This window comes from Phyllobates terribilis, unplaced genomic scaffold (assembly GCF_046119375.1).
Source record: "Phyllobates terribilis strain yellow unplaced genomic scaffold, ASM4611937v1 Scaffold_489__1_contigs__length_1346288, whole genome shotgun sequence".
Taxonomy (NCBI): Eukaryota; Metazoa; Chordata; class Amphibia; order Anura; family Dendrobatidae; genus Phyllobates; species Phyllobates terribilis.
Window position 1 is genome coordinate 346,611 of NW_027363249.1, and position 25,307 is coordinate 371,917.

The 25,307-nt window shown below is 45.4% G+C and overlaps 1 protein-coding gene and 1 pseudogene across 2 annotated transcripts in view; one reads left to right on the forward strand and one right to left on the reverse strand.

The window, feature by feature from the left end:
• Nucleotides 1–9,620, reverse strand: part of LOC141230053 (vacuolar protein sorting-associated protein 37A-like) — a 33,259-nt pseudogene extending 23,639 nt beyond the window's left edge.
• LOC141230050 (uncharacterized) overlaps nucleotides 1–25,307 on the forward strand; it is a 349,419-nt gene that overhangs the window by 146,853 nt on the left and 177,259 nt on the right. The gene's annotated exons all lie outside the window — the stretch shown is intronic.

Genomic DNA, 25,307 nt, shown 5'->3' on the forward strand with positions numbered 1-25,307 from the left:
AGTGACCCCATTTTGGAAACTAGACCCCTCAAGGAACTTATCTAGATGTGTGGTGAGCACCTTGAACCCCCAGGGGCTTCACAGAATTTTATAATGTTGAAGTGTGAAAATAAAAAAACACATTTTTAACACAAAACTGCTACTTTACCCTCAAATTTTTAATTTTCACAAGGGCAGCCAGAAAAAATGGAACCCAAAATGTGTTGTGCAATTTCTCCTGAGCACGCTGATACCCCATATGTGGTGCAAAGCCACTGTTTGGGCGCACGGCATGGCTTGGAAGGTAAGGAGCGCCATTTGACTTTTGGAATGGAAATTTGACTGGAATGGATAGCGGACGCCATGTTGCATTTGGAGAGCCCCTGAGGTGCCTAAACAGAGGAAACCCACAACAAGTGACCGAATTTTACAATCTACTCCTCTGTATAAATTAATCTAGTGGTGGCAAAATAAGTAGATAGGTAAATGGTCACTAAACCCATAGATGAATTCCCACAGAGGTGTCATTTCTATAATGGGGTCACTTCAGGGGGGATTATGCTGTTTTGGCACTTTTCAGAGTACCAGAGCTAAAGAATCCCCCCTGAAGTGACCCCATTTTGGAAATGAAACCTCTCTGGGAATTCATCTATGGGTTTAGTGACCATTTTAACTCAATGGATGATTTCCAGAAACAAGCACGCAATGGAAGGTTTAAGATTCTGGAGAACCCCCCCTGGAAATTAAGTGAGCTCTACTCGAATGTGTCATTCACTAAATGAACCAAATGTTTGAATGACAAATTGGGATACATTTTTACAGTTTAAAAACGTGGTTCTGTGTGGAAGATTTTAAAGCAGTCAGTGACGCATAAGGCTGGCAATGATGGGCATTGTGGGCAATAGTAGCGGGTATCACGCCTCATTCCTCTCTTAGTACATACACGACATCTTTTCTGGGGGTTCCTTCTTGTTTCCGTTGCTGGAATAAGTGCAATAAAATGTCGCTCAGTGAGTCTTTTCACATCCTCAGATTCTAATGGATGAGCGGGGCTAACACTTTGAAAGACAAGATTTTCAATTACCTTTTCTGGATAATCAAGAAAAGGATCTGAATTTCCTGCTTTTTTGTACAACACAAAAGAATTGTATGTGGCCACCTGAAACAAATAGATAACCAACTTTTTATACCAGGTATAGGACTTTCTTGATACCTGGTATGGCTGTAGAACCTGGTCTGCAAGGTCCACACCCCCCATGTGTTTGTTGTAGTCAATGACTGACACAGGTTTTTGCTTCGGAGTGGTGGATCCTAGTTCTACAGTGGCCCTTGTGGCATCTGTGTGGATCGAGCTGAGGACAAAAATATCCCTCTTATCCCTATATTTCAGGGCAAGCAGCTCTCCGTTGCGTACAGCCCCTGACTGCCCATTTTGAAACTTTTGGTTGACCAATGGTTGTGGAAACCCCTGACGGTTTTTACGGATGGTCCCACAAGCCCCGATGTTGTGTTCAACCAGACTTTTAAATAGGGGTATGCTGGTGTAATAATTGTCCACATATAGATTGTAGCCTTTTTGAAAAAATGGACTTATCAGCTCCCAAACAATTTTTCCAGATGTCCCCAGATAAGTAGGGCATCCTGGTGGGTTTAGTTGGCTATCTTTCCCCTCATATATGCGAAAAGCGGATGTGTATCCGGTTGAACTTTCGCACATTTTATAGAGCTTTATTCCAAACCTTGCCCTTTTAGATGGGATAAATTGCTTGAGGTGCAGTCTTCCTTTGAATTTTACAAGGGACTCATCTATAGAAATATTTTGTGTTGGGGTGTAGAGGCTTAAGAATTTTTCTGACAAATTTTCAATGATGGGTCTAATTTTATATAACCTGTCATGTTCTGGGGCATTTCTGGGCAGGCATTGACTATTGTCGTTAAAATGCCAAAACCGCATGAGCATTTCATAACGGGTCCTAGGCAGAATAACTGAAAACATAGGGGTGGCTTGAACAGGGTGGTTGGACCAGTAGGATCGAATGCTCGGTTTTTTAACAAGCCCCATGGCAAATGTAAGTCCTAAAATTTTTTTTATTTCCGGGACATTAGTTGGTGTCCATAAATTTGCCCTAGCATAGTAAGATCGGGGATTCTGGCTTATGAATTGGGACGCGTATAAATTTGTTTGCACGACAATATGCTCTAGCAAGCTGTCTGTAAAAAACAAATTAAAAAAATGAATTGGTCCAAAATCTTCCACCTCCACATTTATACCAGGAATGGCGTTGAAATCAGGGCTGAATGGAGCAGCCGAATCTGAAGCCTCCCATCTGGGAAATGCTAGATCATGGGGCAACGCCCCTTGTACACTGGCGTGCGCCAATTCACTAGTAGCAGGGACAGCGCTTGTACTGGGCAGTGTTCCCTGATTTGGAGACGTTTCTCCAGTAGCGCTATTTGCCCCTATTGCTGTACTGGTCCTTGGGCTTGAGGATGGAACAGAATCACTGCTCATTTCTGGGCTCTCAGTGTCGCCGCTACTAAAGCCCTCAAAATCCACATCTCCATCTGAGATTGCGCTGTCATCAGTGTCAGAACACAGCAGGGCATACACCTCCTCTGCGGTATAAGTCTGACGGGCCATTTTATTTTTATATTTTTTGACTGGACTGAACGGACCGGACTGAAAGGACGGGACCGGACTGGACTGACCGGACTGATCTGACAGGACTGACTAACTGATCTGACAGGACTGACTGACTGATCTGACAGGACTGACTTACTGATGTGACAGGACTGACTGGACTGATCTGACAGGACTGACTGACTGACAGATCTGACAGGACTGACTGACAGATCTGACAGGACTGACTGACTGATCTGACAGGACTGACTGACTGATCTGACAGGACTGACTGACTGACAGATCTGACTGACTGACAGATCTGACAGGACTGACTGACTGACAGATCTGACAGGACTGACTGACTGACAGATCTGACAGGACTGACTGACTGACAGATCTGACAGGACTGACTGACTGATAGATCTGACAGGACTGACTGACTGACAGATCTGACAGGACTGACTGACTGACAGATCTGACAGGAATGACAGATCTGACTGGACTGATCTGACAGGACTGACTGACTGACAGATCTGACTGGACTGATCTGACAGGACTGACTGATCTGACAGACTCACTAACCCTAACTCTTACTTTCTTTTTTATTTTATTTTTTTTTTACTTTCACAGTGGCAAGGCTGACAGCTCCTGTCACACTGTTTCTCCTCTGCTCTCTCACTGAGATCGGAGGAGAAACTACATTTATCAGGCAGATCGCCCGGGAAAGTTTGTTGCTAAAACAAACTTCCCTGGTGATCTCTCTGATTGGCTGGTGTGACGCTGACATCATCGAGACCTGAGCCAATCAGGTCTCGATGATGTCAGAGGTCACAGCACCGGGATCCCCGCCGCTGACAGGTATGTGGGGGGTCCCGATCGCCGACCACCAGCTGTCCCTATCTTTTAAATGCCGCGATCGCTATGGATCGCGGCATCTAGAAGATAGGAACAGGTTAACATCATGGGGACCTGATCCAATCAGGTCCCCATGATGCCACATGTCAGAGCTATCGCTCTGAACCGGTACCGCAGTGCTAGCAGGACCCTGGGGGTCCTGAGCGCTGCGGGACCACCCACCGTTTTTAAACGTCGGCGCTGCACAGAGCCCAGGCAGCGTCGACGTTTATGTACAGTGGGCGGTCCTGAACCGGTTAAGAAATGAAGGTCAGTCAGTCCGAAAAATTTTGAAAACTTTGAAAGTGTCCCCAAGTGCAGTTGCAAAAACCATCAAGCGCTACAAAGAAACTGTCTCACATGAGGACTGCCCCAGGAAAGGAAGACCAAGAGTCACCTCTGCTTCTGAGGATAAGTTTATCCGAGTCACCAGCCTCAGAAATCGCAGGTTAACAGCAGCTCAGATTAGAGACCAGGTCAATGCCACACAGAGTTCTAGCAGCAGAAACATCTCTTCAACAACTGTTAAGAGGAGACTTTGTGCAGCAGGCCTTCATGGTAAAATAGCTGCTAGGAAACCACTGCTAAGAACAGGCAAAAAGCAGAAGAGACTTGTTTGGGCTAAAGAACACAAGGAATGGACATTAGACCAGTGGAAATCTGTGCTTTGGTCTGATGAGTCCAAATTTGAGATCTTTGGTTCCAACCACCGTGTCTTTGTGCGACGCAGAAAAGGTGAACGGATGGACTCTACATGCCTGGTTCACACAGTGAAGCATGGAGGAGGAGGAGTGATGGTGTGGGGGTGCTTTGCTGGTGACACTGTTGGAGATTTATTCAAAATTGAAGGCATACTGAACCAGCATGGCTACCACAGCATCTTGCAGCGGCATGCTATTCCATCCGGTTTACGTTTAGTTGGACCATCATTTATTTTTCAAAAGGACAATGACCCCAAACACACCTCCAGGCTGTGTAAGGGCTATTTGACCAAGAAGGCGAGTGATGGGGTGCTACGCCAGATGACCTGGCCTCCACAGTCACCAAACCTGAACCCAATCGAGATGGTTTGGGGTGAGCTGGACCGCCGAGTGAAGGTAAAAGGGCCAGCAAGTGCTAAGCATCTCCGGGAACTCCTTCAAGATTGTTGGAAGACCATTTCCGGTGACTACCTCTTGAAGCTCATCAAGAGAATGGCAAGAGTGTGCAAAGCATTCATCAAAGCAAAAGGTGGCTACTTTGAAGAACCTAGAATATAAGACATATTTTCAGTTGTTTCACACTTTTTTGTTAAGTATATAATTCCACATGTGTTAATTCATAGTTTTGATGCCTTCAGTGTGAATGTACAATTTTCATAGTCATGAAAATACATAAAAAGTCTTTAAATGAGGTGTGTCCAAACTTTTGGTCTGTACTGTACATACACACACACACATATATATATATACATACACGCACGCAGTCGGGAAAATAAGTATTTGATACACTGCCGATTTTGCAAGTTTTGCCACCTACAAAGAATGGAGAGGTCTGTCATTTTTATCATAGGTACACTTCAACTGTGAGAGACAGAATCTAAAAATAAAATCCAAAAAAAATCACATTGTATGATTTTTAAATAATTAAATCGCATTTCATTGCATGAAATAAGTATTTGATCACCTACCAACCAGCAAGAAATCTGGCTCTCACAGACCTGTTAGTTTTTCTTTCAGAAGCACTCCTACTCTGCACTCCTCACCTGTATTTATTGTACCTGTTTGAACTCGTTACCTGTATAAAAGACACCTGTCCACACACTCAATCAATCACACTCCAACCGATCCACCATGGTTAAGACCAAAGAGCTATCTAAGGACACCAGGGACAAAATTGTAGACCTGCTCCAGGCTGGGATTGGCTACAGGACAATATGCAAGCAGCTTGGTGAGAAGGCAACAACTGTTGGTGTGGCACCAAGGGGATGGGGACTACTCGGCGCCCGGGCCTTAATGCCTGGCCTTGGGGGATGTCGCGGTGGTCGGCTCCCGGGCCCGTACCCTGGGGTCTCTCTTAAAAAAAAAAGGGGTTAAATGGAAAATGAAAGTTCCTGACGCCACCTGTGGTGTCTGGTGTGGACCACCAGCGCTGCGGCAGTCCACTGAGGCCGGTGTTACGGCAGCTATGATGGGGTAGCTCCCCACAGGTGGAGCTAGGCCTCAGGGCAGCGGTGTTCGGTAAGGTGCACTATATGGCAGTGACCCAGTCGGGTCCAAGGAAAAAATGGGAGACACACTCACGTTTGGCTTCAGCACCTTTTTACTGGTGGAGTTGCGGTACCGCCCAGAGCACTGTAGGGTGAGGGGTGCACTGCAGGTCTCTCCCCAGTAAGCAGGTATAGGGCCTCCTGTATCCTTGCCGCTTGTGTAGTTTATGGCCTGTCTCAAACTAGGCCTAACTTAGTCCTTGTGTTGCGCCGGCTGACCTGGTGTTAGGGCCTTTTGCTGAAGAGCACGCTCCTGGTATGGCGGAGCCTCCGTGCCTCCTGGTCCTGTTACGTGTCAGCTCCTGGGCTATCCTGAGACCTGAAGTCTTCCAGGAAAGATCCGGTTGTTTTCCACAGAGGATATACTGCTCTGCAGACTCGGAGCCGGTGTCCGGTATATTTCTGGGGTGAGCTTATGAAGCTCCTCGGTCCCCGATGCTACTGTTCCACTAGCCTTCGGCCTACTCTGGGCCCTCACTAGGCTATACACACTGGCAGTAAGCTGGCTGCCTCTTCTGCCGCTCTTTAGAGCGTCGGCAACGCTCCTAGCTGTCTCTCTCTGAGCTGCTTGCAGCAGACTCCAAACAACTCCTCTCAGCAGAAACCTGCTGAGTCACTAACCTTCTGTGTCTCAGCAGAGACTCCTGACTGGACTCACTCCTTAGACAACTGACTGAACTTCCCCTCTTCCTGCCTCCACCCTCCTTTATATATTCACTAAAGGGCTCCCTCTGGTGGTTCTGAGGTAGGGTGGAGGTGTGTGAATGCTCTGAGGGCCTCTTGTGGAGAAAACCTGAAATGCACCCCCCTTTGGTCTGTGACTCCATGCACAACAGGGCGTCACATTGGCACAATTATTAGAAAACGGAAGAAACACAAGATGACTGTCAATCTTCCTCGGTCTGGGGCTCCATGCAAGATCTCGACCCGTGGGATAAGGATGATTCTGAGAAAGGTCAGGAATCAGCCCAGAACTACACAGGAGGACCTGGTCAATGACCTGAAGAGAGCCGAGACTACAGTCTCAAACATTACCATTAGTAACACACTATGCCGTCATGGATTAAACTCCTGCAGGACACGCAAGGTCCCCTGCTCACACCAGCACATGTCCAGGCCCGTTTGAAGTTCGCCAATGACCATCTGGGTGATCCAGAGGAGGCATGGGAGAGGGTCATGTGCTCAGATGAGACCAAAATAGGACTTTTTGGTATCAACTCCACTTGCCGTGTTTGGAGAAAGAAGAAGGATGAGTACAACCCCAAGAACACCGTCCCAACTGAGAAGCATGCTGGGGGAAACCTTATACTTTGGGGGTGCTTTTCTGCAAAGGGGACAGGACAACTGCACCCAGCAACAGTCCCGAAACTTGAAAGATCTGGAGAAGATCTGTATGGAGGAGTGGTCCAAAATTCCTGCTGCAGTGTCTGCAAACTTGGTCAAGAACTACAGGAAACGTCTGACCTCTGTAATTGCAAACAAAGGTTTCCGTACCAAATATTAAGATCTGTTTTTCTATTGTATCAAATAATTAATTTGCATAATTGCATGAAATAAGTATGTAAAAATTATAAAATGTTATTTTCTGTTTTTTATTTTTAGATTCTGTCTCTCACAGGTGAAGTGTACCTACGATAAAAATTACAGACCTCTCCATTCTTTGTAGGTGGGAAAACTTGCAAAATCGTCAGTGTATCCAATACTTATTTTCCCCACTGTATATACTTTGTTACTAAAAAAGAAAAAACCCACCGGTCTTCTATGTGAACATAACAAAGACTATAACTAAAAATATTATATATTAAAAAAAAAAAAACTAAAACAAGGTTGACCACATTTTCTTATGGTATTTTTATCTGAAACTTCCTTGGAAAATTCACTGGAAATATCAGAAATGTCTGAAGTGGGGACCTCAATGTAAGACCCCCACCCATTAGATGTAAGGGGGCTCCCAAACCTCACGTGTCGATGCAGCACAGCCATCTGCAGCCACATTTTACGTAGAGCACACGCAGAACTGGGTCATTAACACATACATTAATCCTTTCATTTCGTTCTCCTTTGCTGAAGATGTGTTTGACAAAGACCTCATCTACCAAAATAAAGAGGTGTATTCCCTATGAAGTAACAATACCGTGGCATCTCTTCTTCCCAGGTCCTCTGCGTTGTGCCAATCTTCTGGAAATGTGTGGATACATTGACAACTGGCCACTGCCAGGCCCCTGGTCGTAGTGATTATGCCTACTGTCCAAACTGATTAGACATGGACAAGGAGTAAGGTAACACCCCATTGTCAATTAGATGTAAGGCTATGTTCACACTAGGCGTTTTTTCACTACACATTACTTTCAATGGGTGAAATACACTGAAAGAAGTGACGTGCTCTATTCAGCAAAAAACAATGCAAATCACAAAATACTGATCATACAGAAACCAGGGTGTGAGCAGGAGATTTCTGAAATCTCATAGACTTTGCTTGTACTGTAAAACACAGCTGAAAATTTGCATTAAAAAAACGCTGAAAAAAACGCAATGTGTGAACATAGCCTTCAAAGGCACTGCACAGTGGTCTGAAACACAAATTCTGCACATTTGTGATTTTATAGGGTTTATAAGATTACTAAAACAGATGTGTCAGGAGACCACACAGATCCACTTTATAAAAAAAAACACCTCAGTCATTGAAAGGTTAAATTACAACATTCCTAAGTCCAGTGCTCAAAATCTCCCAAGTCTCCTTACATTATGTAGTAAAGGACAGGTGACATTGGAGCCTTGCTTGTCCACCAGGTGATGTCTTATCGGTGGAAAGACTGTGATGAGAGGTTTGTCTTGAGGAAATTGTGGCGGAAGTAAACTGCAATAAAAACAAAGTATTAGAGCAAGACGCGGGATACATGACTGCAGCCTACAGAAACGCGACAGGTCCGGGGAAAATACCCAACACCCTCATCTCATCTCAATGGAAAATCCATTTAGGTGGCACGTAGCGTAAGGCATAAAGGGACGTCAGCACCTTGACATATGATCGTAATGGTGTTATAAGAGATCTGATGAGTCCATCATGACAAATCTAGTGTGGAAAACATCTGCAAATCCGTCTGGAAGTGCACTGGGGCGTATCCCTGCACTTAGACAGCTCCTTTCAAGTGCACGGACACGCCCCTCTGCACTCCCACACCAATCTGCAGACACTCCATTTCCTTTTGACTGGCACATCGGAGCTTTGCAAAGAAAAAAAAGGATAATTTTTCTGGGGAGGGACAATCGACGATACTGTTCTACCACTACTTCCATATGTAAAAGGAAGCTGAGAGGACCCTATAAGCCTCCATATTGATTTAAAGTGATTTCTTATTAGTAGCAATTAAACAACTTGCATTAATACACATCATCTATAGTGACGTCATGAGCCGCCAAGCCACATCATTTAATGGCTCCAGTGCTACAAGACATGACTATGGATGACAAGTCATTGTAGGGTACCGATTACACGCGGTGGGGTCTATCAACAGCATGGGACAACGATATTCTAGAAGTACCTAATATGGTCTGCTTTCTTTAAAGGGTTGCCCACTACCTTGATATTGATCACTTACCCATTGGATAGGTCATTAATATGGAATCAGTGGGGGCCATCTTCACAAGTGAATAGAAGCATGCGGCTCCCTCTCTGGGGGGCTGTCAGAACCCCATCGATTTGATATTGATACCCAATGCTGATGTTATCAATATCAAAGTAGAGGACAATCCCTTTAATTCCCATTAGGTTCACATTTAATAACCCCAACAAATGCAACGTAATCTCTCAACTAAGACAATAGCACCCCGTGTCACTTACATATTGATGCTGATGGTGAAGTTCTTAAAGGTGATTGGTAGTGTTGAGCCACCCCCGTAGTGTTCGAGTTCGGTTCGGTTCGTCGAACACCCGTGTGTTCGCCGAACTGTTCGTCGAACTGTTCGTCGAACACCTTCGAACACCGTTAAAACCAATGGCAGGCAAACAAAAACAAATAGAAACACATAGAAAACACCTTCAAAGGTGTCCAAAAGCTGACAAACTGCTCAGAAGACATAACTAACACATGGAAAAGTGACAAGTACATATAGTCATGCGAAAATAAAAGAGGTGGAGGAGTAAAAGGAGGGGGAGACACAGATATAGGCATGTCATGCCCTTCTAAAATCCAAAAAGTGAGAAGCCGACACAGCCAGTCCGCTCCTGCCCGTGCCACCTCCGTGTCGCCGGGTTTGTGCCAGAGCCGCGGTGAACCCTGACGGCCAGCCCCCCTCTCCCAATACTGGTGCCTGTCCGCTGGTGGGTCGAGCGAGCCCCCCTGTGGTGGAGGCAGCTCTAAGCTTTTTAATTTAAATTGTCTCTCTAATTTGAATGAATACACTTTAAATCCATTTACAAGGATCTATTGGAGGGCAAGTCTCATGCCAGCAGCCGCGGTAATTCCAGCTCCAGTAGCGTCCACTAAAGCTGCTGCAGTTAAAAAGCTTTTATAAGGATCGAGCTCAGCTGTCCACCGCAAGGCATCCTACTGCCAGTCCCAGCCCCTATGCCTTGGGGTGCCTCCTGATGCTCTTCACTAAGTATCCCATGGTCCCGAAGCATTTCCTTTGAAAAAATTAAGTGTCTAAACTACAGGTGGTGTAGCTTGCTTAACAGCCGGGATAATCCGCTGACTAGCAGACACTGCTACTAGGCACAAAGTATTTCTTGGGCTAGATGCAGTTAAAAATTTGTAATTAGATACTCTCGTTGGATGCTGAGAAAGCATTCCATAGAGTCTCCTGGCACGCCATATATGATTCTCTTAAAAAGCTTGGGGTAGGGGTCTAGGGGACCCTTTTATAGCCAAAATCACGGCCCTGTATCACAATACGTCACCTAGGCTGAAGATAAATGGAACTGTAGCACCCTGAGGGCTCGGTTGCTACAGACGTATTGCACCTCACCCAGAGGTGTGATATCTCACTCTCAGGTAAGGATGGAGTGTGGATCAGGACCCGACACCTGCATGCATTACACCACATTGCCGTGGGGCAGGGCGACCAATATGCCCCTGAGATGGGCACGACAGTCCCTGTCCCTGGCTGGAGTGGGGGGAGGGAACACTGAGGAAGGGGAACCCTGTAGTGCAGGAGCAGGGAGGAAGCAGTTCCTGGGTGCATTGAGAAGGGAGTATAAAAGGTGGACACCATCTTAGTTCAGTGCAGAGAAGTCTGAGCAGAAGTGGCAGGGAGCAGGGGCTCTGCATGAGCTCTGCTCCGGAGGCGGGCCTAGTAACAGAGGCCCAGGCCTGGAAGAGGGAGAAGGAAGGAAGAGGAGCGGAGAAGGCTCCAGGAACGAGGAATGAAGGGATCCCAGGGGTGCGGACGGGCGAGTCGCCACCGCACGCCCGAATCCACCTGCGTGGAGGGGTCAGGCCAAAGGGGGAGACCGGTCCCCGAACTAGTGGAGGCAGGAAACGACCCTCAGCTAGAAACCGGAGGCTCTGATGTTTTATGTGGCGCAGCCCCTCGCTACACCCGCTAGGAAGGCACCACATAGGGTCAGGGAAACTGGCGCCAAGTTTACCAAGAGGAGGCCCAAGGCAGCCGGACAGAAGTGTTGGTAAGAAAGGCCAGACAAAGGACACACAAAGGGGGTCCTGTGAAGTGCTCCAAAGTTATCTGGGAGTTGTCTGAGCCCCTCACCTGGTGAGCACAGTACGACGTGGGCAGCCGTTACCTGCAGACGTGGTCTGGATAATAAGAACTGTGAGTAAAGGCCCTGGACTGCATCACTGACTCTGTGTCGTTACTGCTGCTGCCCTGCACCATCACCCCCATCCTAAGCATACACTGCCCTGAGGCTATACTCCTCCCGTGGGGAGTTATGCTATGCTCTGCTGCACCCACAACACCAGCCTCAGCGGTCTGTCCTGTAGCGGCGGTTCACTCTGACCGCAATCCACGGGTGGCGTAGTCGGACATTTAAACATCAAAACCACATAAATAGTTCCGCCACTGGTTTGACCGCCCTGAGCCACGGAACCGGGTCGCCGCCACGAAGACTACAACCACCAGCATCCACCAAAAAGGGTCCGGCTCCGGGTGTCCCAAGGCCCAGGGGGCGCGTCAGAACATTTTCATCACCTTTCACAATCACCAATGGGACAAGGCAGGGATGTCCTCTGTCCCCTCTCTTATACATCCTAGTGACGGAGCACCTGCTCTCATCAATTCGCCATAACCCCAATATTAGGTGGATTGAGGTGGGAGGCACCGAGTACAAGTGCTCTCTATTTGCTGATGATGTCCTAGCATATATCACTCAATCACATATATCCATCCCTGCTGTTATGGCTGAAATAGATCACTTTGTTACATGGTCAAATTTTAAAATCAATGCAGCGAAGTCTGAGGCCCTCGATGTCTCCCTCCCCAAATCCATATAGGATTCCATCCAGTCCAACTTTCCCTTTGCCTGGCCCTCACAGGGTATCAAATACTTAGGAATTCCTATTCATAGAGACCTCTCCCATCTATGTTATCTTAATTTTGGGCCCTTTATTGAACAACTCCATACAGACCACGGTTGGCAAGTTAGAACTGTAAGATTCACTACGTGAACCACTGGTGTTTTGTGGAAAAGCACATGTACACTGCGTTCCAAATTATTATGCAAAAAGTGTTTAGGAGTGATAAGGGAAGAATTTGTTTGTTTGTCAGTTAAACTCATTGATGGTGATGTGTGTCAGGGCTCTTTATATCACTGTAAGCAATTGCAGACACCTGTGCTAATTAGTTTGGCAGGTGTGTCCAATGAAAGGCAAGACTACTTAAGAAGGCTCTCTCACATTATTAAGCAGCCTACATTTTCTGCCAAAATGGGAAAGAAAAAGGATGTGTCGGCTGCTGAGAAGCAACAAATTGTGGAGTGTTTAGGTCAAGGCATGACTACAATCAACATTGTGCGATGATCAGGATGAAGTGTCTTGGCAATCAAGAAGTATGTAGCTGATTCACAGTACACACGTGTGCGTGCTGATAAGGGCAAATTGAGGACTCTTTCCTACAGGCAATTACGTCAGGTTGAAAGAGCAGCGGCAAAAAAGCCTTGTCATAGCAGCAGACAAGTTTTTGAAGCTGCTTGTGCCTCCAACGTCCCCCGAACAACAAGATGCAGGGTCCTTCAGAGGTTTGCAGCTGTGCATACGCCATCCTGTCGACCTCCTCTATCCACTTCACACAAGCAGAAACGGCTCCAGTGGGCCAAACATTACATGAAGACTGATTTCAAAACTGTTTTGTTCACGGATGAGTGCCGTGCAGCGCTCGATGGTCCAGATGGATGGAGTGGAGGATGGCTGGTTGATGGACACCCCACGCAAACACGGCTACAGCGCCAACAAGGAGGAGGTGGAGTAATGTTTTGGGCTGGAATCATGGGGAGAGAGATTGTCGGCCCCTTTAGGATCCCTGAAGGCGCTAAAGATGAACTCCATAATGTATGTGGATTTTCTCAAACAGCACTTCCTGCCATGGTTCAAGAAGAAGAACCGTGTATTTCACAGCAAGATCATTTTTCTGCATGATAATGCACCATCTCATGCTGCACATAAAACATCTGCATCTCTGGCTGATATGGGCATAAAAGGGGACAAACTTATGGTGTGACCCCCATGCTCCCCTGACCTCTACCCCATTCAGAACCTTTGGAGCATCATTAAAAGGAGTGTCTATGATGGCGGGAGGCAGTTCACATCTAAGCAACAGCTCTGGGAGGGTATTCTGTCCTCATGCAAAACAATTGAAGCAGAAACCATCCAAAACCTGACAAATTCAATGGACGAGAGAGTTCAGAAGCTCCTTTCGAACAAGGGGTCCTATGTGAAAATGTAACATCACCTAGAATAAAGTTTTGAGTTGAAAACTGTTTGATTTCAGTTTCTAACAACCTGCTAATGCTTATAATTTCAAAAATGACCATTTTTTTGGTCTTTATTGAAATGAAAAGGTTGATCGAAAAGTTTGGGGGATCTAAGAGTGTGGCAACCCAGTAGTCATGATTACTTCGAATTCTGACAATATGAGGGTCATGCTGCAGGTAGTGCAGCAAGAAGGCACTTATGTGTCTTGCGCATCTCGGAGCCCCAAAATTATTTTCCGGGCTAGATGCAGCTAAAAATTATTTTTAATTTTAAATCTGGTGGAGCTTATTATAGATGGCCTAATAGGATCAGTGCTGCACACTGCTACAAAGCCCAAATTATTTTCCAGTCAAGATACAGATAAACATGATTAGTAATTTGAAAGCTTAAAACGGTTGGTAGGGTGATTTTAACCAATCATCAAGCTTTTACTCTCCCCAGGATGACACAGGGGTAGAAAAGTCGTTTCGGATCCATGATTTGTTCATCTTTATGAACGTGAGTCTGTCTACATTATCAGTGGAGAGCCGCGTGCGCTTATCTGTCAGCACACCACCAGCAGCGCTGAACACACGTTCAGACAGAACGCTGGCTGCGGGGCATGACAAGATCTCCAAGGCGTAAGTGGCTAGCTCCGGCCATTTATCCAGATTGGAAGCAGAAAAAGAGCAAGGGTCCAGTGACACAGTCGTGGCTTCAATGTTTACTTGGAGATACTCCTGTACCATCGTCTCTAGGCGTTGACTATGTGTCAGACTTCTTGTCTCCTGTGGCCTTGCAAAGGATGGGCTAAAAAAGTGGTGAAATGATTCCGCAAAATTGATGTTACCAGCAGATACTGTGGTTCTGTTACGGTTTGAGTGCTGAACACTTGACGGTCCCACGGTTGGCAAGTTGGAACTGTGAGATTCACTACGTGCACCACTGGTGTTTTGTGGAAAAGCACATGTAAGATTCTGCAACAGTCTCTGCTGATACTCCTGCATGCGTGCATCCCTTTCTATGGCAGGAATAATTTCGGCAAATTTACTTTTGTACCGGGGATCTAACAGTGTGGCAACCCAGTAGTCAGGATTATTTCTAATTCTCACAATTCGAGGGTCATGTTGCAGGTAGTGCAGCAAGAAGGCACTCATGTGTGTTGCGCATCCAGGAGCACCAAGTCCCTGTTGTGTTGGTGGCGAGGTAACAATCATGCTTCCTTCCTCTGTCCTCTCCCCCCAACCTCGCACAACAGAAATGTGATCAAGGTCTCCCTCATCTGATGAGTCTTCCATCAGTTCGTCCTCCACTTCTTCCTGGGCTCCTGCACCTTCCTCACTAGTTTGGCTGCTACCATGCGCCCTGGTAAAACCATCACCCCCACCCTCACATGCCTGCCGCCTTGGTGCTGCCGACCGTCTGGACCTTGCAGATGTTAGCCCTTCCGCATACAACTCCTCCTCCTCTACTTCCTCCACCTCCTCTTGTGCCACCACCTGACTCCGAATTCTGTTTAACATGTGCTCCAGCATGTAAATCACCGGAATAGTCATGCTGATAATGGCATCATCAGCACTAAACATCTTCGTCGCCATTTCAAAACTGTGCAGAAGGGTGCATAGGTCCCTGATCTGAGACCACTCCTCCAGCGTGATTTGCCCCACCTCTGGATCTCGTTGGCCCAGGTTATACGTCAGAACGTATTGCACCAGGGCTTGTCGGTGCTGCCACAGTCGCTGCAACATGTGCAGAGTTGAATTCCACCGGGTAGGCACATCGCATTTTAGCCGGTGAAGTGGCAGGCCCAACGACTTCTGTAGAGATGTAAGTCGCTGAGCTGCGGGATGCGAACGGCGGAAGTGAGCACACAGCGACCGTGCCCTCTGCAGAAGGCCATCTAGTCTGGGATAGTGGGCTAAAAATTGCTGGACAACCAGGTTCAACACGTGAGCCATACAAGGCACGTGTGTGACATTGCCCCGGCGAAGGGCCACACCCAGGTTTGCAGCATTGTCGCACACGGCCTTCCCTGGTTTCAGGTCCAGTGGAGACAGCCATTCATGAAATTGGTTCTCCAGAGCTGACCACAACTCCTCAGCTGTGTGACTCACATTTCCCAGACATTTCAAATTAAAAACCGCCTGATGACGTTGAGCCCTACTGCCAGCATAGTAAGGAGGTGTGCAGGATCCCTTCTGCTCAGTTAGAAAGCTTGTGGCATGACCAGACAGGCTTTGGGTGCAGGTGGAAGACCGAGAGGAGGTTGAGGAGGCAGAAGCAGTGGAGGAACTTTGACATAAAGAGGATTGACGCACAACTCGTGGGGACGGCAAGACTTGGACAGCAGCCCCTTGTCCTGCTGTCACCATAGTTACCCAGTGCCCAGTCAGCGACATGTAACGCCCCTGTCCATGCCTACTCGTCCAAGTGTCTGTGGTGAAATGCACCCTGTCACACACAGAGTTTCTCAAAGAAGCGGTGATGTTGTGTGCGACATGCTGGTGGAGCGCAGGCACACCTTTCTTTGAGAAGTAGTGCCGACTGGGCATCTGGTACTGGGGCACTGCGACGGACATAAGGTCTCGAAAATCCTCTGTGTCCACCAGGCGGAAAGGCAGCATTTCTGTAGCCAAGAGCTTGCAGATGGTGAAATTCAACCTCTTAGCTTTCTCATGGCTAGGAGGAAATGGTCTTTTACTTGTCCACATCTGAGGGACCGAGGGCTGGCTATTGTGCTTAGACGGGGTTGATAAGGGTGTCCCCGGCAAACTGCCGGTCTGTGAGGAAGATGCAGGCGGACATGTTAGGTTGCCTTGATCCAAAGGTGGTGCTATCGATGTCGGACAGCGCTCAACACCAGCTGGTGTTACCACCTCCAAAGAAAATGATGACCTGCCAATCACGCTGGCTGTTGCGGGTAAAGAGGTGGCAGGTCTGCGCCCCAAAACAGGTGTGACTGCTGTCCCCCCAGTCACAGAGGATGAAGAGGCCGCAGATGCACAAGATATGGCAGACGGTGGTTGGCCCGGCCGGCTAGGCCGCATTGTAGCAAACTGAGCTTCCCACTGCAACTTATGCTTCATGTCCATGTGCCGGTTCATGCATGAAGTACTCAAACTATGTATTTTTTGGCCTCTACTTAGCTTTTGCTGACAAATGTTACAGATAACACGAGTTGGGTCATCTTTATCGATCTGAAAAAATGCCCAGGCTATGCAAGGCTTAGCACCCATGCGACCTGAAGAGCCACGACTTGTGGTGAGAGGCAGAGTTGTGTTTGAGGATGCAGTTGTTGACGTGCTTCCAGTACTACGTCTCTGTCCAGGAAGGCGCAACCTGACCTCGTCGTCACTAGCATCTTCCTCCACCTCCTCTGCTGACCTCATCTCTTGGCTGACTGTGGGTTGACAGTAAGTGGGATCTCCAACCTCATCATCATCACCCTGTGTGTTATCACACCCGTCGTCCTCAGAGCCAACCTGTTCCTGCCCTGACAAAAAACTAAAGTTGTCGCTCCAATCAGGTATTTGAGTCTTATCATCGTCTTCCTCATTGTCTCCACCAACAGGAGTTACAGTTTGGGAATGAGGGTCTACATTATGGTCAGAACCTTCTGCGTCTGGTCCTGGATCCGACTCATAAAGATTCTGGGCATCAGTGCAGATCATTTCCTCCTCTGGATTCACAGAAGCGCTGGAGTCGACCTCTGATTCCCAGGCTATAGTATGAGTAAACAGCTCTGCAGACTCAACCATCTGTTCTACCTCATACTCAGACGGGCAGCTGGAGATTTGGGAGCTGTGAGGAAGCAAGTGCGATTTGGGTGACACCTTTGAGGACTGGAGTATTTGTGATGTTGAAGTTGATGTGGAGGAGAGCCCACTTAAAGGAGCACTTGATATCCGTTGAAGCACCTGCTGTTTTTGTGCCTCATCTGGAATTTGTAGCGATTGGCGTGGCCGTAAGAAAGGGATCTTATCACATTGTCCGCTAAAAGAAGTAGACATTTTAGTTTGGCTGGAAGATGGTCTTTCTTCTGCAGATGTTACTGTTGCTTTAACACCTACCCCACGGACACAACCTTTTTTCCCCTTCCCAACACGCCTATTCCCCTTTCCACCAGCAGCAGGCCTTTCTCCACTCATTTTGGTGGTTAACTAATTCACAACTCTGGAGTTGTTTGCACAAAAAAACAATGGATGGTAACCGAGCAGAGCTGAGTGGCCAAACTGTGGTATTAGGCCAAAACTATTGGCTGGGTTAGATGCAGAAAAAAATTATATTCAATTTGCAACCTGATGGAGGTCAGTATAGATGGACTAATACAACAAGTCCCACACACAGCTAGAAGGCCAATATTTTTTCAGAGGTAGATGCAGAAAAAAATATATTCAGTTTGCAACCTGATGGAGGTCAGTATAGATGGACTAATACAACAAGTCCCACACACAGCTAGAAGCCCAAATATTTTTTCAGAGGTAGATGCAGAAAAAAATATATTCAGTTTGCAACCTGATGGAGGTCTGTATAGATGGATTAATAGAACAAGTCCCACACACAGCTAGAAGCCCAATATTTTTTCAGAGGTAGATGCAGAAAAAAATATATTCAGTTTGCAACCTGATGGAGGTCAGTATAGATGGACTAATACAACAAGTCCCACACACAGCTAGAAGCCCAAATATTTTTTCAGAGGTACTGTAGATGCAGATAAAAATTATTTTTAATTTGCAACCTGATGGAGGTCAGTATAGATGGACTAAAAGAGAAAGTCCGACACACTACTAGAAGGCCAAATATTTTTTGAGAGCTAGATGCAGAAAAAAATTATATTCAGTTTGCAACCTGATGGAGGTCAGTATAGATGGATTAATAGAACAAGACCCACACACAGCTAGAAGCCCAATATTTTTTCAGAGGTAGATGCAGAAAAAAATATATTCAGTTTGCAACCTGATGGAGGTCAGTATAGATGGATTAACAGAGAAAGTCCCACACACTACTAGAAGGCCAAATATTTTTTCAGAGCTAGATGCAGAAAAAAATTATATTCAGTTTGCAACCTGATGGAGGTCTGTATAGATGGATTAATAGAACAAGACCCACACACAGCTAGAAGCCCAATATTTTTTCAGAGGTAGATGCAGAAAAAAATATATTCAGTTTGCAACCTGATGGAGGTCAGTATAGATGGACTACTACAACAAGTCCCACACACAGCTAGAAGCCCAATATTTTTTCAGAGGTAGATGCAGAAAAAAATATATTCAGTTTGCAACCTGATAGAGGTCAGTATAGGTGGACTAATAGAACAAGTCCCACACACTGCTAGAAGGCCAAATATTTTTTCAGAGCTAGATGCAGAAAAAAATTATATTCAGTTTGCAACCTGATGGAGGTCAGTATAGATGGACTAATAGAATGATGCTATGCCCAAAAGATTTTACTTCACTAGGTGCAGTAAAAAAATTGGTATTCTATACACAGGTGGTATATCTTGCAACACAGATAGGCTACTCCACTGACTAACACACTCTGCAATAGGCCAAAAAGGATTAGCTTTGCTAGATTCAGCCAAATGCTGTGAAAAAAACTTGCACAGCACTGGCACAGACCTGCCTGGCAAAAACTGATAGGAACTGATGTAACCTAGTCCTGAAAAGGACTCCAATTACAATTAGTCTTTACTCCCACAACCTATCTATTTAAGAGCACAGACCTCCCTGATAAAAGTCGTAGGAAATGCTGTAACCTAGTCCTTAAAAGGACTGCAATCACAACTTTTCCCTACTCCCAAGCTATCTGTAGATTTGTGCGAAAATTGGCTTGAAATTAACAAGGTATAGCGCACACAGCAACAGCGGTGCCGTCTAACACGCAGCTGCAGCAGTGAGAAAATGGTGGCAACGGGGAAAATGGCTTGGTCTTATAGGGCAAGGACATGTGACATACACTGCCAATGACACATGCCCTTGCTTGTGTGAAAAAAAGCACTTCGCTCCGTGTGTGCGCTGCTGATAGGCTGACAGATTGCACCTCCCCACTGCAAATGCGGGAAAGAGAAAAAAAATGGAGATCTTCATTGTTCCTGCAGAGATCCATCCCCTGCCCCTCCCCCCACCCCGCTGTACACTCAAACTGCGTATTAACATTAATTTTCATCATTACTGAGAAAAAATCCAGTTATGATTTTGGTGCACGAACAGTTATCGAACATAACCTCGAACAGCCGAATTTTTCTCAAATTGTTTGTGTTCGCCGAACGGCTCGAACACCGCCCAAAACAGCTCGAATTTGAGATTGGCGAACAGTTCGAGTAGAACAACGCTCATCTCTAGTGATTGGCAGTCTGTACTCCACATCTTTCTGAATTTCAGTAATACTGGAAAGATAAAAAAAGAAAACATTAATGATGACAATTCTACAAACTGCTGTGTCCCAAAAGAAAACACAACAGGTGGATATGTGTAAACCTAACCGATGCTCCAGTATTGTGGGTGCTGGAGCGTGCAGTCTCACAAGACACGATTTATCTACCGTCTTGAATTGGAGGTGCCCCAGGTACCAATAATGATCTAGGTCTGATTCGGCAGAACAGCATGAGGTCCGGCAAATCTGACCGCTTTATGGATACAACATGCTCCATATTACGACCACAAGAAAAAAGCCAAATAAAGAAGTGTGAGAACAGGACGGCGATGGGTGTACGGAGGATGGCAGAGAGATGACTGCAGAACGCAGCATAAAGCACTCAGACATTAATCATCCCTGACAAAACATAATACAAGTCCTGCTTCATGCTGGGTACGCTTCTCAGGTAACCCTATACTGAAGGACTTGTACTGTTCATAGACCTAACATACAACACATTACATACAAGTTATCCCGCATCAAGAGACTCATGACATAAAATAATAACCATCCTAGACATCAAGTTCCCCTTTGAGAGGTCACAAGGTAATATCCGATGGCTCTAAAATGGAATCTGCCACCAGGTTTTGCTATCCCATCCGCATGATGTAAGGGCAGAAACCTGATTCCAGAAATGTGTCCCTTATTTCACTGCAGTTTTGATAAATTTTAGTTTTATCTACTGCAGATCTAGCAGTGCTCTGAATGCTGAGCTCCGTATAACCGGCTGCACCACTGATTGGCAGCTTTCTGTGTACACTGTGCATAGGCAGAAGGCTGCTATACAGACCTTGTGAAAAATGAGAAAAGAGAAAGGGAGAAAAAGCGCGCCATGTACCACCTGAGGAAGATAGTTCACTATCGAAACGCTTTGTGGAAAGAGCTCATTAAATTTATTTTTTAGTCCTAAATTTTTTTGCACTTCTAGTGTTCATTCTTTTAGCGCCCAATAGACCGCTTTTTTATTTCATTTGGACCACTTCTGAAAAATGAGGGATACCTGATTGCAGGTTTACTAGTCTTTTAGTCACAACCTCCTACTGATAAAACAAAGATTTTATCAAAACATCAGCAAACAGCCCAGAAAGTGACACATCGCTGGAATCAGGGTCTCTGTCTCTACAACATGCTGCTCTCGGAATATATGGCAAAAACCTAGTGACAGATTCCCTTTAAGCTCTCATCTCTAGTGATCAGGACCCTAGAATTTTCTTCTAAGGTGGGTTTCCCTTTAGCTCTGCACCTACCTAGCGTCACTGCATGGCTGCGGAAATAAAAAAATAAAAAAATAATAAAAAAAATCTTTCTGAATTCTGAAGAGAAGGAGCAGTTGTGGAGTGTCTATATAATAGATGTAGAGAAGTGGGATGACGGCGGCCTGTGCTGAGCATTGCCCGGCTGATCGGGTGATGACTGATGGGTCACATGAATGAGTTATTACAGCAGAAACCGCACCCGTCCTGATAACTATTCCTGCAAGGAACCGGCCGTCCCTAACCCTGCAGCTACATAATAGAGATGCAAAGAAACAAGGAGAAAGAAAGGAAGCAATGACCGGGATCACCAAGGAATAGCAAAAATATAGAATTTTATTAAAGACTAAACATACAAGACATGTTAAAAAAAACAACTAAAAAGCAACAATTGCCCCAATGAATAACAAAACCATTGCAAGGTACTGATATGGTTAATCCTCACATATATATGCCCAACTAGTCACAGAAAATCTCACTATATGACTACAGACTGCCCACCACAATATAATAAAGAGCAAGGTAGCAGCAAAGTATCTATTCACAAAGGCATTAATATCCAAATAAGCCTATAAAAATAGTGCCCATTATATAACCCCACAATGAAACCTGCTGCTGACACAATCGCCCCAAATGTGAAACAATACAATTGGATTGCTAAAAGAGCAAGCTAACGCTGTTAGGTCGGGCAGTAGAAAAAAATGATGTAAATACACCTGAACCATCAGGCAACCTACAGAAATGTGCATGGAGGATGTTGTTTTTACATAAGAGTTATGTATACAGAAAAGCTCTATGTCCTATACAGGAAAAGTGTGGGATGAGGAGCTTACAAGACCACTAAAGTAAGACATTCACAAGCTCCTTCTGTATACTCCCTGGTGCCGGGGGTCCGACCCCACTGATCTTACACTGAGAATGTATGGGACTCCTGTAATGTCACCCTTCTTTTCTACAATGTAATCAAGGCATATTTATATGTCTGAACAAGACTTGTATCGACCCATAAAAGAAAAGAGCCGCAGCTCCACCATACTGAATCCCTGCACAGCGACGCTATCAGCCGTGCAGGGACACAACGCAGCTGCCGTCACTTATATAATGGCCGAATGTGCAGGGAAAAGCCACAACGGAGCTCATTGTTCTGAAGGCTGCAGCGTATCCGAGCTATATGTGATACTACTCTGACATAGGGAAAGGGACAAAAACCCTCCAAATAGCAGGGAGTGACGTCTGATTAATATTTAGATTTGTATTGAACATAAAAGCACAATCTTAGGACCATTACATACATTACCAGACTACTTTATAGATGATCAATTGCCAGCACAAGTTATATTACGCCCAAAATATCTCTGCAGCACCACCAAATTGCTGTATGAAAAATATGAGGAGTTATAGAAGTGTGCGCCCACATGTTATCTGTACAGGTCCATATATCAGCCACTATTATGGGAAATATGTCATAAAATACACTATTATACATTATTAATGTTCTGTCCCTTTAAAATTCTGTCACCATGGTAACGACAGTCATACTCAGCCAATAGGATTGCTCGGTTTGAATTTGAAAAAAAAAAAAAACTCCTATGTGGTCAGTTTGTTCCATCTGATCTGAGTGTGAAGACAGACACCTGCGATCAGCGAGAGATTATAGGTATAAGACGTGATATAATATAATGGACGGAGCCACATCCCATCACACGCACTCAGCGACCACAACTGACAGGAATCAGCCCATTTACCAGAGGAGAAGTCATTATTCCCCAACACATGATACGCTGAGACACCAGTGGGGGGCGCCACACTCATCACATCTCCCATCTGGAAGGATCCAGCCATCACTTCTAATGGGGGTCACTGCCCTTTTTTGGTGATTGCTGGAGTTTCCCGCGGTCGGACCCCACTGATCTATCAGTCGTCACCGAGCCCAGGGATAAGGGGATGACTTGTTCCCTCTGATAATTCCCCTTTAATGAAGCTCAGATACAGAACAGTAAATATCCTACACATTTCCCAATTTGCCCTTTCCCCAGCAGAGCCCCCGAATTATTTATAGCCAATGTTTCTAAGACCAAAGAAATATCAGCCAATCCCCAAACCCTCTGCTGACGCCTCCTGAGGTTTTATAGATTGTGGAGACATTTCTACAAGAGAAGATATCAGCGGACACCATGGGGATGGAGTATTCTGCCAGCGTTGGACCCGGTAGTATCCATCACTCACTCACCGTTCTCTATACTCTTCTTACATGGCTTTCTGGGGCTTTCATTAAACAGACTCATCTGGGGGGACATTTTCTTTCCTTTAATGCATATACTTGGTGGTAAATATTTTTCTGAGTTTTATTGAAAATTGTGCACAGTTTGCCTCCTGTACCCTCTGTGCTGTACTGTCTATTGCTGGCTGCAGAACTAGTTAACTGAGAATCCATCAGTGAGCTCCTTCTGACAGTCTTAACATACATACGTCCTCTTTGTACGGTGAGGATTGCTCCTAATATCTGGTTGTGTTTTCTGCAGATTACATCAGTCCTGAGGAACAGCTGAGGAGACTGGCGTATTGTGTGAAGTTTCTCCCTTCTCCCCTCTACAAGAAGGAGGTCAGTGAGACGACTCAGGGCAACGCTACGGCCTCTTCTATAAGGTAGCTGTGTATTCGGATCTTCCTTGTAGCCTCCTAACTTCATCTCTTCTCTTCCAGCGCCTTATGCCGACCAACCCCATTGCCCAAAGAAGATGCATCGAAGAGTATAAAGCCAGGGAGAAAAGGAAGAGGGAAGAAAGGCGCAAGGAACTAAAAGAACGGCGCAAGTACCTGGATGAAGAGGAAGACGAGGAAGAAGAGAAGGAAGAAGAGGAGAAAGCAGCAAAGAAGATAAAGCTGGACATCATGGATTTAAGACAGAAGACACTAAAAGAACTGTGCGCCTACCTGGATGAAGAGGAAGAAGAGAAAGAAGAGAAAGAAGAGAAAGCAAAGAAGATGAAACTCCACATCAAGATCCCTAGGGGGGAAGTGACGGCCAAAGGCCAGAAAAGAAGACAACCGATCCCAACAACAAAAAGGAAGAAGGAGAACCAGACCAACTTCCGCCAGTACATCAACCGGTATTTGAGAGGAAAGAGGAGCATCATGTGGACCATCCTGCTGGAACCTCTCTGCCGATAACATCACATACGGCAATACCGGCTGGTAAGTATCAGACCACCAAATAACAGCAGGATAGTGTAATATAGTGGTAGTGTATCAGTATTAGTGTAATAAGAGTAATAATACTAGTGATAATAGTAAGAAAGAAATAAAATAGTAATAAAATAACAGTAGTAATAGTAGTAGGTAGAATAGCAGTGTGATCCAGGGTCCTAGGACTGATCGCCTTTTCTCGGGGTCAAGAAGGAATTTTTCCCCTGTGACACAAATTGGCTGAAGGTGTCCAGGGGTTTTTGCCTTCTTCTGGATCAATACTGTAGTTATAGGGTAGTATTAGTAGTGATAGGAAAGAATAATAATAATGTAAAAATATAGCAGGTTATTAATAATAATAAGCATATTAAATAGCTATATTTATAAAAATAAAAACATAAATTAAAATAACTCCAGTAGCACAATAAGTAATATATTAATTATACAACTAATAATAACATTATTAGGTTTGATCCAGGGTCCTAGGACTGATCGCCTTTTCTCGGGGTCAAGAAGGAATTTTTCCCCTGTGACACAAATTGGCTGAAGGTGTCCTGGGGTTTTTGCCTTCTTCTGGATCAACACTCTAGGTATAGGGTAGTATTAGTAGTGATAGGAAAGTAGAATAATACTGTAATAAGATAGCAGGATGTTAATAATAGTAAGAATATAAAAATAATTATAGTGTTGTTTTGATTATTTTAAGTAGTTATAGAAAAGTTAGAATAGCAAAGTAATAAGATAGCAGGACATAAATAATATATAATCTATAAAAAGTACAAAAACCTAAATTAAAATACTAA